General features: G+C 36.8%; 1 protein-coding gene across 4 annotated transcripts in view; it reads left to right on the forward strand.

The window, feature by feature from the left end:
- The window catches only part of LOC132910476 (plexin-A4), a 441637-nt gene that overhangs the window by 72435 nt on the left and 352106 nt on the right, over positions 1-17096 (forward strand). The window contains exon 1 of one of the 4 annotated variants that reach the window (XM_060966205.1): positions 968-1263. The exons of the other annotated variants lie outside the window; for them this stretch is intronic. The gene's annotated coding sequence lies outside the window, so the exon portion shown is untranslated. Of the gene's footprint in view, positions 1-967; positions 1264-17096 lie in introns of those variants that run through there. 4 annotated transcript variants of the gene reach the window in all.

Genomic DNA, 17096 nt, shown 5'->3' on the forward strand with positions numbered 1-17096 from the left:
GTGTGTCTATTAGGAAGAACACGTATGTAAGGTTATACGTTCTCGCTTTCGGTGAAATTTCGTTACGCTACGTAGCTATCGTCCTGTTACACGGCATTGTTACGGAAATATTTAGTTTCTTTACTTTTTTTAAGTTGCGTTTGTTGCCCAAACGTGAAGAAAGGACAATGTGTTGTGTGACATATGTAGGTATACCTTTGGTGGGCGGATAAGATGAAATAGGATAAATTACGCTAATATATTTTTACATTGCTGTTTTTTGCTTATATATGAGTTTCTTTTGCTCGGCTTGTTTTTTAATTCGAATTGTTTTCGTGAAACTTCTCAAGGATATTGTTACAAATACTGCTTGGTCGAAACATTATAAGAAACAGTATAAATACAAGACGAACTGAAAATTTATGACTACGATAATATGTCGTCATTTCCCAAAAAATAAGAATGTTTTCTTAAATCTAAAGATTTCGGAAGCAGTTTCATAGATAGATTAATCAATACCAACGGTGTATATCAAGTAAACAGAATGCAATACATATAAGTACCAAGATAACAGTACTTGGGCCGTATTGGCGGCCTATAGAAATATTTTTCGCGTTTATCAGGTTCATTGCTATTCACGATAGAAAAAAGAATGAGAGTTCCGTGAAAGATCGAGAATGATGGGAGACGACAATTCGCGCTCTCGTTTTTCCAGTGTTCTACAGCTTATGGCCTATGGTAAATCTCACGATCAAGAACGAAAGAAAAAAGATAACGGCAATAGCCTTCGTGCCAGACAGTATAGTGTTTCGCGACTTCGTGGTCACGCGACACCCCTCGAACCACGAAAGCAGCGTGGTGTCGGATAAGCATTAGGCCGGCGGCGCATGCTTGATCGGACGCGTTCGTGCACGTCCGTGTTGGTTCGACTTCGTTCGTCCTTCTCCGTCCGAGTTCGCGCTTTTACGCTGCCGGGGAACGACCGAACGACTCTCTCCAGCGCGCTGAATCACAGTCTGGGTCAGTTCGCCGAATGATCGTCGCTCCATGAGGGAGGACGCGTGCGCGTGTGCCCTTCTGTGATCACATGAGTGGAGAGCTGTTCGATACGATTTTGTGACTTAGGGAATCAGTGTGTCAAACTAGTGCTAGTGCGTCGACCAACGGAGAGATACAAACCGGATAGTGGTGGAAAAGATAATGTTTAAGTGTGTCGCCGAAAAGGCCGTCGAGGTTGCACGGAGTAAGACGAAACCCACCGAGGAGAACAAGAACGCGTGACAGGTAAAACATAACCTCAATTTCGTTGGGGATAAAAACTGAGTGGGAGGGTGGGCTTTTTTTTGTGTACCTCGCGAATATACGTAATTTCCTATTCTTTGTATATTTGCTAGGATTTCTCGTTGAAATCTTCTTTCTTGTGGTGGCTCGTTTTCGTTCGTGCTGATTATTCGAGCGTCTGATAGGCTCGTTCTTTAGAACGTCGGGTGGCGTAAACGAGCCATGCAACGATACGTTACCCTCAACGATTTAAAAACGGTGCTATACGAAATTACATACTTTCGATTGCACGCGTGAGTTATTTTATAGCTTGCGAGGGGAGAAACGTTGGAAAGTTGCTGCGATGGATCGCAGTAATATCGCCGATAGTCATTGAAAGGTTGATTTCTTTTTCGTTCGGTTTTTGAATGGCCGAGGCCTCACGTGACCTTCTTATTGCGCGTTTATCCTTGTCGCGATGTGGCGCTTCCGTTTGCCTTGGCAGGAATGTTTGAGCGTTTATCATTGTGCATGAGTGTGTTTCTCGTTCGTTCACCACGCCTTGAAATTTTCGCCCTTTGACTTCGCGCGGCTAATCGAAAATTATCACTGTGCGCGACACTTTCCATGATTCCGTTCTAGTCTATTTTTTCAAGTGTGAGTGACTTTCATTGTACCTTTAGATTTAAAGGTGTATCACGTTTTTTTTTTTTCTTGATTTCAAACGTCGATTGCACAGATTATTTACTTTGAGTAATCACGAAACACACAATTATTTATTATTATATTTTAAACATTTTTCGTTCGTCATTTTTTAGTTTCTGGCAAGTGTACGGCGTAAGTTTCTTATTTAATTTATTTTTTATTTGATCCAGAATTCAGTGAGAGATAATTCTGAGAAAATGATAAGCGTATGTCTAGCTACGTTCTACGAATTTCGTTATCTCTTATGATAATATTAATTATGTCTTATCCATGAATTATACCGAATGCCAATTACATTACTCGAAACGTTTTTAACACTTGTATATTAACCAATTTGCAAAAGATTACTAGTACGTATCATTAATGAGCAATTTTTTCATTTATTTCGTTATTTTTCAATGAAACGCTTATGGGTTTATTTTTCACTTACATAGGTGCTTCTAGAAAATGATTATAAGTTAACTTTACAAAGTATCTTCTAATTGGAAGCAAAAATTGTGTTCAAAAAATATACGGAAGGTCTTTAATATCATGGACAAAAAAATTCAGCATAATGATAATAATACTCGCGTTTGGAGAAATAAACCCATAATTAGCGCAGATATAAATTGAATATTCGGTGTTACGAAAGAGCAGTTTTCGAGTTTGTGATTGCGGGTGAAACTACGAGACGGAATCGTTTGTATGCGAGAATTACGACGATAATCCGTGGACAACGATCGATGTGTTCGCTGTTTCTCTTCTGTCACGGTTTCAGACGGTTTATCCGTGTTCTCTCGTGAACCCGTCTATCAAGGAGCTTAAGAAATTAGCATAAATATTCGTAGTTGCCTCCACGCATCTATCATACTTACGCTGGTGTATTCCAGGCGCGTGCAAATTGAAAACTAACAGATCTCATGATACTGAAAGAGAGGAGATTAACTGGAGATAACAGCCGTGATATAATTCCATAGATATCGGAATTGATATAAGACTAATTGGAAAACGGTGTCACCGGGTTAACACTGGCTGGCCTGTTCCACATCGTCGAATTAAAGAACTCGCAACCTTTAAGAAGTGCGTGTAAGAAGATAGCTTTGGTCACGCGAAACAGCGGTTAATAATGGAAAATACGGGAATTTTAGTTGGAAGTTTGAATTTAGACTCTCGAGTTCGAATCTGGATTATTAAATTTGTACGTAAAGTTGAAGATTCGAGTTTGCGTTTGAAAATTTGACCAGATATTAAAAATGTGATGTCACGTTTGAAACTTCAAATTTGATTATAGAGAACTGAATTTTCGTCAGGGAAGTTTGAATTTGAATTTAAACGTCTGAATCTAAATATGGAAATACGAATTTGAATTTGAACGTCTGAATCTGAATACGAAACGATGAATTTGAATCGAAAGATCTTGATAGAAAAATTCCATTTTCAATTTCAAATTCCCGAAACTGTTTTCAAAGATATCTAAATATGATTTGTCATTGGCATACGTGGTGTCGTTATCTGTTTTGCGATATCGTATCGTAGTTACATCGGACAAAATTTTTCTTACTTATAAGGTCAAACGTAAGGAAAAATGTTTCTCGATGTGCCTCTAAGCAACAAAAGAATTGTCGCTTTGTTATATTTGACACATTGCCATTGGTAGTTGAAACACTCATGAATAACTGTTGACTGAATCGTTGCTAATACGTCAGGTGATAAAATGTTTCTTAAAATAAACTGCATGAGTCAGCTGGAGCAAAGTACAGTATTATTTGCGTCGTTGATCATACATTTTCGATATATACCATCGCTTAATCTTTTCAATAAAACCACACGCATAATACACTTCGTTAGTTATTTTTCTTTCATTAGAAGTTTCCTTTTATACTTGAAATTTTCCCTATTAATTCACCATTAACCTCGTACAATATTCTTTTTACACCAACTTAATACTTAGCAACCGTAAACTTATAGTTCGTAGTGTACGCGAGTACACGTCGAGAGAAAATTCATCGTGACGGTTGGTACTAAACGAAGAGGCACGTAGTAACTATGAATGGTTGGCAGGGTGAGCCGAAAGTATGAATGGGCTAATCAATTTCCAGGCACAATCGTGGCATAACGCGTGTCCCTAGTAACCGTGTCCGCCGATACTGCGTACGTGTAGGTGTATATAAATTTTCAATTGCAAGTGACGAGTAAGCGATCGCCAACAATACAGAACGTTGAACGATATGATGTCGACCAGCGCCGGCAGCGTTTGTAAATGGAGAAATATCGGCCTGTTTGCCTTGATAATCGAAACTTTGTCGTGAAAGCTATCGGATTCATTGTCACGACGTAAAGTTACAACGAATTTCTATTCTTTTCAGCACCGTCGCAGATTTTCTTCAAACAAAGAGGGATGAAACCGTGACACGGATTAATTTAAAAACGTAAATACCGTTCTTTGTTCTTTGACGTTTTCACGTATAACTACGCTGTCGTTTAAAAGTACCTGGACACTTGTTTATTCTTCACGAGATGTATTTTTAATTGGAACGTTACGGATAAATTGAAGCGCCATGGTTTTCTTCTCTGTAATAATCAAATATTGTTTGTAATATTAGATCGTATAATATTAGGTTTTTAGTCTTGTCATTTTACAAAAAGGTAGAAAGTATGAACGATCGATTCATCGTTATTTCATCGTTGTGATTAATGATGACTAAAGTATGCTGATACTTAGGAACGGTAGGTGTATGTAGAACGAAGACGAACACGATGTACGCAGTCGAATGAATTTCGCGTAAACTGCCGCGTGGATGATTATTGTGCGAATGATTCAGTGACTAGTCACTCGTGCAAGGTCTCAGTTCATTTCTTCCACAGGCTGCGTTTGCATAGCCCGTTGCATGTGTATAACCATGTGCACTGGTTTGCCTGACTGCTGACTTGATTTTTGTTGCGAATGTTGTCATTTTCGACTGACACACGTATTTCTATTGTTGCTGAAATTTCTCAAAATCCAAAGGAAACTTAATGAGAGGAAACATAATCGTAAAACGACACATGTAATTTCTCCTTTCGATTTTATACTGAAGATTTATTCGAAACATTAAAAGTCGTTTTTAAAGCGAGATTGAGAAAGTAAAACCCAAGAATCGCAGCTGTGGCTTAGTATTATGATTAGACTGTGGATATTTATGCTAATTGATATCCTTGAGAATATAATTAACAAATTGGAATCTCGCTTGGAAATAGTTTTACTTATCAAGTATTATAGAAAGTTCTGTATTTTGGCTATTTATATATTTTTGTCACATTACGTGCATTCGATAGAATTTTGTATTTTCAAATTTTCTACAAATGCACAAAAATCCGTAGTTTTATTCCGAAATTCTTCAAGCTTAGGTAGTCCCTATTTCCTCGCTAAAAGATCGTTTATACACAATTAGAAAGAGCGATCGAATTAATTCGAGTCACGCGACAAGGCTACTTTGCAATCGGTAGGAACAATTTGCCTTAAAGTGATAAATACGGAATGCGTTAGGATCGTCTCGATCACCAGCAGCAACGTGGAAGAAGACAGTGAACATCGATGCTATTTATTTGCCCGTTTCCTCATTGCAATCGGTTTTCCGATAAGCCGTGCCCTCTATTCCACATAATTTACAGTAATTTGAATACAAAACGTTAATCCATTTTTAATGGAGTGTGCCCTTAATAGCCGCTAGGGATTTTAATAGTTGCGTTAATTGTTCCACTATTTTAGTTGAACCAACCGACTGGACGCGAGGAAATCGAATAAACTGACCGCCGTTATTTCAACCATTCGCAAACCTGTACCATGCAATAAATTACTATCGTTTCTTTTTTCTATCCGGCCGTATTTCTCCATCGAATTTCGGCAATTAACCATCTATCTAGGATCTAATTATTTTTAGTCTTTAATTACCAGTTTTAACGCTTCTATCGAAATTATCTAATATGATGGTTAATATAATATATAATGAAAATTAAAAAAAAAAGAAAAGAAAAAGAAGAAATTGGGATTAATCGCATCACAGCCTTCAATTTTAATAAATTTATTGTCGCTGTTGTATGTATCGCGTGGATGCAATTATATCAAACCGTTGTTTTTTATATAATCGTATTTTTCTGGTGTTGTAACATTTCTTCGTTTCAAGGAATTTTATTATATTTTAATTTATCGTTTGAATTATGCAGGCAGATTTTCTTAAAATATCACGAGTCTTCGTTTCTTGGAATAAAATCGAGGTGGAGATATTTCAATTTCAGATATTTCTATATACATAATTAATCGTGGAATTTACTATTATTTATGTAATATTGGTACATTCGTCGAACATTGATCGTGTAGTCGTGTAATGAAATTTTATTCAGTTGAACAAAAATTTTATCTGTCTGGCTCCTGTAAGTCTCATATATAAACGTATGTATGTTACAACCCAGTAACAAAGGAATAGCGATAAATTTATAGGTTCGTGTCACTGGGTATCGCTTCATATTTCCAATGATACGCACGTTTGCCTATTGGACGAGGACGGCATTCCAAAAGGATGGGAACGTGAAACGGACAATACGTGGCTATTTTTCGATGTTTCACGCGACAGGTTGACGCGCGACTCTTCTCTAATAATAGCTGGCCGATGACGACAAACGCGAAATCACGACAAACTTTCAGTTACGTCCAAGTCCCCCGCAGTGGATGACTTAACGCGACGTTCGCTTTCCTTCGCGTTCGACACAGACTGGTTTCGCAATGGTCTCTATTCGACACGGGAGGAAAGAAACGGAGTTCCGCGACTGGGTTTTATCTGGGACACAAAGCAACTAGAATGGACCCTGAAGCGTGTGGTAGTTAGACAAATATTTGTCAGGTGACGCGGTGAAATGAATTTGGCCAGGAATCCGTGGAATGTCTATTACAGAAATGTCTTTTACAAATCGCTGGCAATTGTCTGTTTCAGAATCTATTCAAGAAGTAATGCGTATTATGCGTTGTAATTACGGAGGAATATGCTGGCATATATAAATGTTACAGCGAATAATTTTTATTAATAAAATCAAGATGCCGCAACGATTACGATTCGTTGCTTCTATGTATACTGTTGTGCATGTTTTTTTTTTATTAATTCTTAAAAGCTCCATGATCGAAGAAAGTCGAGTTTACGGGTTAAATTGCACCGTCGTATATATTTTTTTTTTATTTTGGAATCAATAAGCTGTAGAAATTCTATGTTTTCTGCAGTGAGTAATTTTTATTAATAAAATCAAGATGCCGCAACGATTACGATTCGTTGCTTCTGTGTATACTGTTGTATATGTTTTTTCTTTTTTTATCAATTCTTAAAAGCTCTATGATCGAAGAAAATCGCGTTTTCGGGTGAAATTGCACCGTGGTATATTTTTTCTTTTATTTTGGAATCAATAAACTTTAAAAATTCTATATTTTCTATAATGAGTAATTTTTATTAATAAAATCAAGATGCCGCAACGATTACGATTCGTTGCTTCTATGTACACTGTTGTGTATGTTCGTTTTTTTTTATCAATTCTTAAAAGCTCTATGATCGAAGAAAATCGAGTTTACGGGTTAAATTGCACCGTGGTATATTTTTTCTTTTATTTTGAAATCAATAAACTTTAAAAATTCTATATTTTCTACAATGAGTAATTTTTATTAATAAAATCAAGATGCCGCAACGATTACGATTCGTTGCTTCTATGTATACTGTTGTATATGTTTTTTCTTTTTTTATCAATTCTTAAAAGCTCTATGATCGAAGAAAATCCCGTTTTCGGGTGAAATTGCACCGTGGTATATTTTTTCTTTTATTTTGGAATCAATAAGCTGTAGAAATTCTGTTTTCTGCAGTGAGTAATTTTTATTAATAAAATCAAAATGCCGCAACGATTACGATTCATTGCTTCTGTGTATACTGTTGTGTATGTTTGTTTTTTTTATTAATTCTTAAAAGCTCCATGATCGAAGAAAGTCGAGTTTACGATTGAAATTGCACCGTGGTATATTTTTTCTTTTATTTTGAGATCAATAAGCTTTAGAAATTCTACGTTTCCATCATTGGAAAAATATAATGCAACGTGGTCTAACAATTAACCTGCTTCGATAATTAGCGTTTTCATCCTGACCTATTTGTCCTCGAGGTAATAACAGCTCGAGTTCTTCCGCTTAGTCACTGAATCCTCATCGCATTCGTTTCCTCTCGATGAATATTCACAATGGTGACAATATCGCGTTGTTTCTCTCGTGAAACGTTTATTACAAATTCGAGAAAGTTTCGAGTCGGATCGTGTACTGTTCGAATCTCTAAAAACCAATGTATTTTTTTTTTTTCATATATATCGCAACTTTTTTGCTTTTTATTAGTTATTTTTTAGATTAGTTTTTTTTTTAGTTATTAAGCTAATGCTTACGAAACCGTCGTAGTCCATACTGAACGAAAGACTGCGAGAGGAAATCTTCGATACTTGGCAGAGTTGTTTCCAACCTTTTTTACGGTTCCTCAGCCGCGCCTATGACACGATGAATAATTCATCTTTTCACCGAGCCGGATAATGAGGCATCCTTAACTCCATTCATTAACTTCTCCGCTATTTAACCGCCGTGACGAAGCGCGAACAACGAATTAATAATATTTCAAGATCATTGGTTGTCCCTATATTTCCCGGCAATTAGTAGCGTCGCTCGAGTTCTTTTTTTCTCTCAGGTTGAAAATGGAGTGCCAGAAGCCATTAATCTTCGACCAAAGAGTACACGCCACAAGTGGTTGAAGCTCGATAATTTTGCAACTTGGAATCAATTCTTACAATATTAATAAGTTGGAAATGAAAAAAATATATTCACGGATTGTAAATATTAAATCTCAAAGGACAATAAGCAAACACCAAACATGAGCAAGCTGAATTTCAAATAAATATAAATTAGGAAATTAATACAAATCTCTTGATATGAAACTTTTTTAAAATTAATAAATATTCATATATAATATATATACACTATGATGCGCATTCATCTGATGTATTAGGTTGTCCGAAAAGTTTCTTTTGTTTTATAAGGAAATATACGCACAATGTTTTTTGTTTTATATTAACTTATTGAATTATGCACGAATATAATAAAAATAGAACGAAATGGATTGTTGAAAATAACAACGCGAGTTCGTGCTCCTCATCCATATGCAGGTGCGCTAGTTACAATAGATAACTAGAAGATAGTTCTAGATATAATCAATAAGTTTAAGATGTTCTTTTGTTATTATCCCTAGTCCATGTAAGAAAGTGCAATATAGGTTTTTCGGCTCAGAACGGTGTGATAGATTTATCCAAAGAATAAAATAATAGCTATTATGATCCTACCTCTAAATAAAGAAATAACAACATGGATCATACCTAATTCAATAAAATAATATAAAACAAAAATTGTTGTTCATCTATCATCACCTTATGAAACGAAAGAAACTTCGGACAACCTAATAATGTAATACAACGCAGAATACTACGTCATACACGACAAATAAATAATATTTATCGAAAGTGTTATTGAAATTCTTTCTCCAAATTCTCCGACAGTTGGGCCTTCTGTTCTCTGCAGTACACAATTCAAACTAGTCAAATTACCGAAATCTAATTTCTGCTTCTAAAGGTTCGTCTCGTCATTCGCCTTCTCCGCTGTTCTTCGCGGCTGAGTTCTAGTACCTGGAAAAATGTCGCGGATGGAAGCTAAGCGGTGCGTAGTTGTTGGCCTGGGTCTCACCGGCTCGAGTTCCACAAACTTTTTCAAGGATCGTTTTCACCGGTCACACAGAGACACGTTTCCCCCCTTTGTCTTCTTTGTAATCGAGGCGCGCAGCTTGCCAGGAACACGTCGAATGGAAGTGCGAAGTCAAATTAGCTTTCGCCGAGGGCGAACGTCTTTGCACCATCCCTCCGGTCGCCCTTGCCATCTGCGTTGGATCTCTTTCCTGTCATTACGAGGCTCTTTGTCTTTCTTCTTGGAACTCGTTTCGGGGCCCCATTGGCTTTCAACGCCGGCACGATTCATCGGGACGAGACCTGCTCCAAACGATCGTGGTTCATGACGTTTTGTTCTCCACCTTCTCCGTCGATACTTGCACCCAACTTCGCCTTCGGAGTTCCACTTTCGTGCGAAACAGCGCCTCCTGTTTTCCTCCCGTTTCGATGCAACTTACAATGAAAATTTTGATCGGATAACACGCGCATAAAGTTGGAAGAGACAGATCTCGAAGCGCCTGTTCGTCAAGTCGAGTGATCTTGGCACGTTGTGGCTATTTTTTATCTCGATATTTTTCTTTTTTTTTTTTATTATTTAATGATAATAATTTATTTAACAAAAATAATTTTCTAAGGGAAATTAGAAGACGCGAGCGAATTCTAATAGGAAAGATTATTAATAATTATCGGAAGCAATGCTTTGGATTTGTTGTAATACGAAGATCGCGTGATAAGTCACAGTTTTCGTTTTTGATACAGCAGCGCCTTTGAAGCGCCACGATGTAACGTGCATCACAGACAAATTTCATATTTATAATTTTATGTATCATATAAGTCGTAAAATCAAAGAAGCGGGAAGCTATATATATATCGCAATTACTGCAACGGAAACTTAAGATATTTGAGAGAAGTAAAAAACTTGAGCTTCGTTGAAGTAGTATACGGTTGAAATATGATATTTTTGATAGTGTGTCAATCGGTTATCGTCAATGCAATATGAAAAGTCGATACCATTGGCATATTCTATATCATGCTTTTATTATCGATATTAATATATAGAAAATTCAAATTATGTTACATATTCAATATATTGATCAGAGCTTGGTACTAGTGAATTATTAGTATTCTGTGACCGAGTTGTGTTAAGATTAAAAGATTTATAGGATATATTAATTTATTAATTAATTTATGTATTAATTTATGATTTAGTGTATTATATTTCTAATTTAAAAAAAATGTAATTTTGGTAGCTTTGTATTTTCAGTAATATAGAGCGCACGAGCGAATAATTTCGTTATTGAAAATGTACATTTACAGAATCATCAATCGCGCTTATATAATCGTAACGATCGTTCAATATTTAATTAAAAATATAATTCCGAGTAATTTCGTATATTTGTATGTAATTTCGTAAAACTAAATATAGGAAGATAAAAGGTAATTTTATAATTATACGAAATAACAACAATAGCAAGCAATTTCTATTTTCTAATTAAAAGCTAAAATCTTGATGCTAATATTTTATCGTCGTTATCTACGTCAAGCTTAATGACGCAACGCACATAATTCCACTAATTAAAATACAAGTATCAGATATCACATATTAAAAAATGCAAATTCTTAATAACTTTGCATCGCTCATCTGCATCGAGCATAAATAGCGTTGCTCTCGTATACCTTCACGTGGTATACTTTGGTCTCGAGGTCTCGACAAACACTTGCAAATTTTTACGTTCGCTTTTCGCTTTACTGTCTTCTGATCGTCGATACGGATCAACCGTAGATATCGACAAAAAGATCGACTACAAATGCGATGCATTACCGTATGGATCGACCAGCGTAATTACGTAATATTCTCAATAGCGTACCGTTATGCACACCAATGATGAACATATATACGTTCGAATGTATTAATCCTGAAAAAGGTGCGTCATTCCGGTGCTAACGATTCACAGAAATAACTTCTTTTCGAAGTTAACCGTTTGAGTCGCAAGCAGCGCGATCGCGCTGTTTAGATTTTGTGTCGAAAAGACACCCAGTACATTTGAACGCTACGGACAACTGACGGTATTTTGTATATCATTCTTATCTTCTCGATACTGTTTATTGAACAAAACTTGAAATATTTATAAACTAATAGTACGCATATATAGTAATATAGATGTATGTCATAAAAATAACAAATATGACGAGTGTTATCAGGCTGTTCGAGATTTTTCGACCCTTTTTTTCAAAGGCCCCTGCGACTCAAACGGTTAACATTTTACCGACCGCTAGCGGTTCAACAGCATACGCACGTCCGACCAGCAGCTCGGGCGCAGATTCTCCCTGGCGCCGGCTCTGTTTTGGTTTAGTCTCTTTAATATCATTCTTTTCGTTCATCGCGAACGGTAAGTTTTTCAAATTGGTATAAAACTGGAGGAGTTTACAAAGCAACGCAACTGACGCAACTGAGCAAGGTACCTTAGTACTAAATAACAAATTACTGCTCAAATAATGAGAAAGATTGTTGGCGACAAAAAGCCAATTAATAGGCTATCGTTCGGTAAAGTGTTAATACTTTGACTGCCACGCCGAAATCACACGTTTCGCTCATGACACCACAAGAGTATTTTTATTATTCAAAGCATATAATGGCAAAATAATAAATTGATGATGTAAGACAACATTCTTCCCCAATGGACCGTTTATTTTATTGGTGGTCACTGGTGACAACCGTGGCGCCTTGGTAACAGTTGATAGCGACATATTATAACAAGGTTTCGTTTATTTCAACAAATCATTCATATTCGTTATTTCGTCATAAGCAGAACGTCCAGAATATATCGTTGAAACGTGTAGAAGATATTAGCAAACGGTATTTGCTCATTCTATATATAATAGTAAGATGGATAGATAAGCGTGACATTTTTATGATTTCGACGAAACATTCGGCTGAAATGGTAGGAAGCCGCAAAAAAATTATGTTTGTGATAAATGTGGTAATGGTAAATTACAATAGAGGAAAGTGTGATGTAGATTTATCAGACCAAATGATAGCATATTCTAAACAACATAGAAGAACCCTCAAGTGGTATATAAAATTAGCCTTAGAGTTATTGTTAAATACATCAATTTTAAACGCCATGATACTCCATAAACAAGTAACAAAAACAAAAATCAAGATATCAGCTTTTAGGATGGCACTCGCAATGCACCTTACACAGTGCCATTAACCAGAGCTATCAAATATACTTATTCGACAAAGATTACGACACGAAATGCAGAAGAAAGAAGGGTAAGCGTACCTGGCACGAAAATTTTGCAGAGAATGCTATATAAAAAATGTTAAACAGTCAGGATCAAAAATTGCTAAGAATCGAAACAAAAAGGTGACCACCTATTCTCCAGTTTGTGTTGATGAGCCACATTTATGTTTAAAGTGTTTTAACGCAGTGCACCGTTAGATGCAAGATTTCTTCTCATTTTTTTTATTGACGTTCTAATAGAAATGTTTAATTGTTTAATGGGGCACTTTTTATTTCAAAGTATCTTCTATTTATCGGTTATATATAAGCAAAATGTCCAGAATATATTGTTGAAACGTGTAGAAGATATTAGTAAACAGTATTTGCTCATTTTATATATAATAGTAAGGTATGTGCACACTTCTAACTGCAATTATATGATTATAAAGCAGTATTTACGATTATTTTCTAAGGTGTGTTAATAATAATATTCGTAGGTTACCCTCCTAAGATATGGATGCAAACACAGTGCACCGTTAGATGCAATATTTGTTCACATTTGTTTTTTATTGATATTCTAATAAGAAAGTTTAATTGTTTAATGGGGCAGTTTTTGTTTCAAAGTATCTTCTATTTATATTCAAAATGCCCTAACTGTCAATTTTCATTCAATTTTTACAATTGTAAGAAGTTCAAGCGCTCCGGTCACCAATGACCACCGTGGCGTCATAGGAAAAACCATGGCCGGTCATATGTGACCAACGTGGCAGTTAAGGTGTTAAGAAGAGAGATCTATTCTAAAAGGGTTGAGAAAAATTGTGTAAGCCTTCGATGACTAAAGAATCTTTACAAATACTCATCCTAAATAATCAACACAAATACCGACAAATCATAAAAATTCGATTACCGATTACCTTCTATTCCATTCACGGAGCTCGTAATCTCACACCAAATTCTCCAGCAAAAAAAGAAAAAAAAGGAAAAGGGAAAAACCAACAACTGGATCGATCACAGAAAGCCATTATTCCGTCGAAAGGTGTAATGATTCTTCGACGTTTGATCTTTCGGCGGCAATTACTCCGTCTCTGCCTTTCCCCTTTCATCCCGCTATCGGAAGAAACGGAACAAAAAGGAAAATGGGAAGGGTGGGAAAAGCAAAAGGAGAAACAGACGAGAGGAAAAATAGGTGAAAAGGGAAGGAAAGGCAGGTCGCTGAGAGTGAGTTACAGAGCATAACGCTGGCCAGAATGACGGCTCGTATAGCGGCGAGTCCCCTCGTAATAACGGTTCGCCGTTTTACAGCTGGTCGACTCCTTTATTCGAGGATCCACGTGGATGGATGGAGGATACGGGAGCCATTGCACGACAGAATTTCCACGGCAGAGGAGGACGACATTCCGTCCTGCAATTTGCTCGGTGTAGCCACGGCCAGGCCGTTTTATCGCCCGGGTAAACTTGTCAGACTAAGGGACGAAGCACGCCCGGTGTCACCAATGGAAAACCATGCTTCCCAAAGTCAATCCCTAGCGTCAAAGTATGCCGCAAGTGATACCACGCGCCGTGGATTGATTAACTGTGGAAATCGTAGCTGGGTTTCCTTTTTTACGTTGCTGGCCATTAGAATTTGAAGGTTTCCTTGTTGCACTTTTTGGGGGAAATTGTAACAAATCCAACTTGATTTAATATTTTGCGCTGTGAGATATTAAGTTGTTGGCGAAATCGTCAGCAGGTTGTCTTTTGCATTTTGTCGGCTATAAGAATTAGGACATTTTTTCGATACACTTTTTTGGAAAATTCTATCAAATTCAATTATATTTAATATTTTACATCGCACGATTGTAAAGGTTGCTTGATGATAAATTTAATATTTTATTAAATTATACGTTCATTGCTTCCTTCAATGACTTTGTTCCAACTATCGGACAGACGAGTATATTTTTCCCCAGAAATTTGTCGTCCGTTTCGAGAAGGAATTCTTTCGAGTTGAAGTAGATTTAATTCTGCCTGAGGAATTTAAAAAAAAATCATGCGATTACGTGAATATTCGAATTACGATCGGATACTTTTGGCGTACTCATTATCGATACGTAAGATCGATCGCTATCTCGTCGAAAAAACGAAATATTGTAATTAACAAGGAAATAAAATCGCAACCGAATTTGACTGAAATTATTTTGTGTAAATATATGTCGTTTTAAGGAAACTACATACGGTTGAAGATTTATTTCCAGCTAATTCTTCCTTCTAATTTTTTCTTATTTTCTCTGACCGATTTCGGAGAACAGAAGAGTGAGGGGAAGAGAATGATTCTCTCGTGTCTTGGCTGTTGTAATTTCGTTCCGAACCACCGTACTCCGCTAGGATTTTTCCGTTTCCTCGTGCCGTGATATTTTCTCTTTCGTGCTTTGTCTTTTTTCTCCGAGTTTAGGATCCTTTGAGAGGGACAGAGAGAACGAAAGAGAACGAAAGCTCTCAGCGGGCGAGAGAGAGTAAAATGAATTACAATTATTTTGGAACGAAAACGGGTTACGCTCGGCTGCCACGATAAAAGGGCAAAAATATATTTTTCGCTTCTTTTTTCCAGCCTCTGCAGGGCCCTTGTAACACACGAAAAGAAACGTTCTCTATATTTCTGAGCCGTTCTCGCGACTTTCATTTTATTTCTCTCTTTCCATCCTACTCTGGTGGTGTGCCTTTGAGCGTGTGCTTCTGCTTCGAAGAAAATAATCCGAGGGACGTCTGCAAAAAATAATTTTCCGCGCGGCTGCCGCGCAACTGCACGCGCAGCATTGTTCCTCGGGATTTAATTTCTGTCCAAAGAAACGACGTGAAAATGTTTCCTTTCCCCCTACAACTATCTCTTCGCTGGTTATATAGCCAGAAAAATTCTTCGCACGATCGTTGATACCATCTCCCGAGGAATTTCAGTCGATCGAATAGTTTCTATTGTTTTCTTTTTTTTTTTTTTTGCAATTACAAAGGATGATCGCGGTCGTTTTACCAGCAACAGCGTTGGTCAAGTCGAGGAGCAATTATTAGACCGCGGATTTTTGTTTGTCTAAATTGCAAGAACGTGCAGAATGTACAGGAATAGAATGACGCGTTTAAATATATGATACGTACTTTTTACCAACATAACTAAAGAAATGTAATCTGGTTGTACTAGTATCAACGATATTATAACAAACACGTTATTCCATGTCCGTATGTCTGCCTATTACGTACATTTGTATAAATGTACAGTACACACTTTTGTGTATCATAGTACTCTAATAGAGTAGGTATTTCCATGTACATATTGTCCATTCGTTAAAAAATGTCAGCTCTTCGTTATCTATCATTCGAGAAAATTATATCTTCCATCATTTTTATAAAGTTTTATAAACCTTTTCACGGTTGAGGTATATTTAGTTCTAACGTACCCTAATTTTAAAGATTGAAAAATATTCCAAAGCTATCAAACATCCAGCCAGTGTTAATATATTTTCTCCATACTCTGCTTAAGCGAAAGGGTTAGAAAACAGGAACGAGATCGTGCAGATTGCCTTGATGCTCACGTTACGCTTCCACCGGTTTACCATACGTAACAAAATATGTATTCCGAAGCGAGGACGAGCAGAGGCTGCACGGAGTTATTTGTGAAATCTCCCTCTCACCTTCTCTCCCTTTCTATAGTCAGCGAACGCATAATTAGAATGAACTGTGGGCAGAGACTCGATGTAATTGTTGCTCCCTCGATGTCATCACCATATTAATCTCACTGATTACTAAAAGCTGGCATTAGATCTTTAACCGATCGATACGTTCGTTCGTGCAACGCGTTTGTTTTTCTTGCGTTTGAACGTTACGTACGTTGTTTTCCCGCCGTTGAACAGATCGGCAACGTTAATACCGTGGAATTAGTATGCGCAAGTTCTTGTACACGAAACGTGCCTCACGTTTAGTCAGCGTTTCGCATGTTCTTTTTCAAATTCGCGATAAATAGCGAAAGATCGGCGATTATTTCTTTCGCGTCGGCGATATCAAATAACAGACGATGATCGATTACAGGTCGATATTTTCGATCGATTTACACGTGTCTTCTGTAGATAATATATCTTCAGGTGTGACCTGAAGAAGTAAAGTGGAATATTCGCGAAACATCGGAACAAAGCGTATCGTAATATTAATGAAAATATGGTGGAAATCCAAAGA

This window comes from Bombus pascuorum, chromosome 9, assembly GCF_905332965.1.
Source record: "Bombus pascuorum chromosome 9, iyBomPasc1.1, whole genome shotgun sequence".
NCBI classification, from domain to species: domain Eukaryota; kingdom Metazoa; phylum Arthropoda; class Insecta; order Hymenoptera; family Apidae; genus Bombus; species Bombus pascuorum.